Here is a 1343-nt window from a genome sequence, read left to right as displayed (position 1 = left end):
ACTAAAACATGCAAGCTGCTCTCAGTTCCTTTCACAGAGTCAGAGGGTCAGTCTGAACCTGGAGAATTCTTGAGAACAGAAGTTTGTGAGAACTAGCATGAGTCTGAACAGAAAGGACCAGTTTCTGCCCTGAGTCAGCTTCTCACATTTTTAGCCTATACTATATTAGTTTGAAACAGGATTAAGTCTTAAGTGAAAGGGGCACAATTTCCCTCCAGAGTTAGCTGTTAACATATTCAAGCAGCCTAGGTTTTCAGAAATCATAGTATACATCATACAAACACTTAAAATATTTACACAAACATTTGCCAAACTCTTTTCTTCAGGAGGCAGAGGACCAAGAAACCTTGCTGCCAAGGCTTCTATGTGTATTATTACAGTTAGGAATGGCAACCATTGTTGATGCCCACTGGGGCCTGAGAATTATGTTGAAAAGCATTGTTATGGAGCCTCTCAGGCATAGCCTGAGACTGGCTTCTCCTCTCGCCTTTTTTTTTTAATCAAGATATTTTTATTTTATTTAATAATTAGTATCTGTCAATCTGATTTGCTAAAGCAATAAAAATAACACTTAGCAATTTAAAAGTCTTGAATTCTAGTTTACTAAAATATCTCAAAGACAAAAAATATTTTCAACTTATACAATGAATTGCACAGACTTTTTTTTTCACATTATAGAAACCAAGACCTTACACAGACTCACACTGGCTGTCTCAGTTTCAGACATAGTCACAGTGAACACAGAACACAAGAATCATATTTTAAATGTCAAAGACTGGGAAAACAGAGCGCTGCAGGGTGGGGAAAGCCGCACCTTGCAGGGAATGTTTACTTTTAACTGATAGGTCTTGAAGACCCGCAAGCAGTTCTTGCTTTTGTTGTTCTAGGGCTAGCTGTTCTTTTAATAGAGCCACTTCATTTCTTAATTGGGTGACGAGGGGAGAAGTGGGGAATGCCTCGAGGGCAGGTAGAACTAGTGGGAGAGGATAAGGGGGAGGCAAAGAGTGCGCCTCAGAAGGAGCCATGGGCACAGTGCTAGACTGGGGTATCATGACATCAGTGCTGACTTTAGAGTTAGGCTCTGATTTAACATTTTTGGGATTTGAAATCCTAGAATGTATCTCGGGTGACATTTCTTCGTCACTGTCAAGGGAGATGAAGTCTATCTCCTTAGGGGGAATTACTTTATCACCAGGAGGCTCCTGAGGGGGGCCCTGTAGGAGGCCTGAAGTTTGCTTTATGGCAGCCTCAGTGGAGGATTCATTTGAATCTATTAATTCCCTGATTAAGTTCCAGTAGGAAAAGGCTGTAACAGGAATTTTCTTGGGGCCAAAGACCTTATA

This window comes from Nannospalax galili, unplaced genomic scaffold, assembly GCF_000622305.1.
Source record: "Nannospalax galili isolate Female #2095 unplaced genomic scaffold, S.galili_v1.0 scaffold203, whole genome shotgun sequence".
Classification (NCBI taxonomy): Eukaryota; Metazoa; Chordata; class Mammalia; order Rodentia; family Spalacidae; genus Nannospalax; species Nannospalax galili.
The sequence above is the reverse complement of the archived record's forward strand: the minus strand, read 5'-3'. Positions refer to the sequence as shown.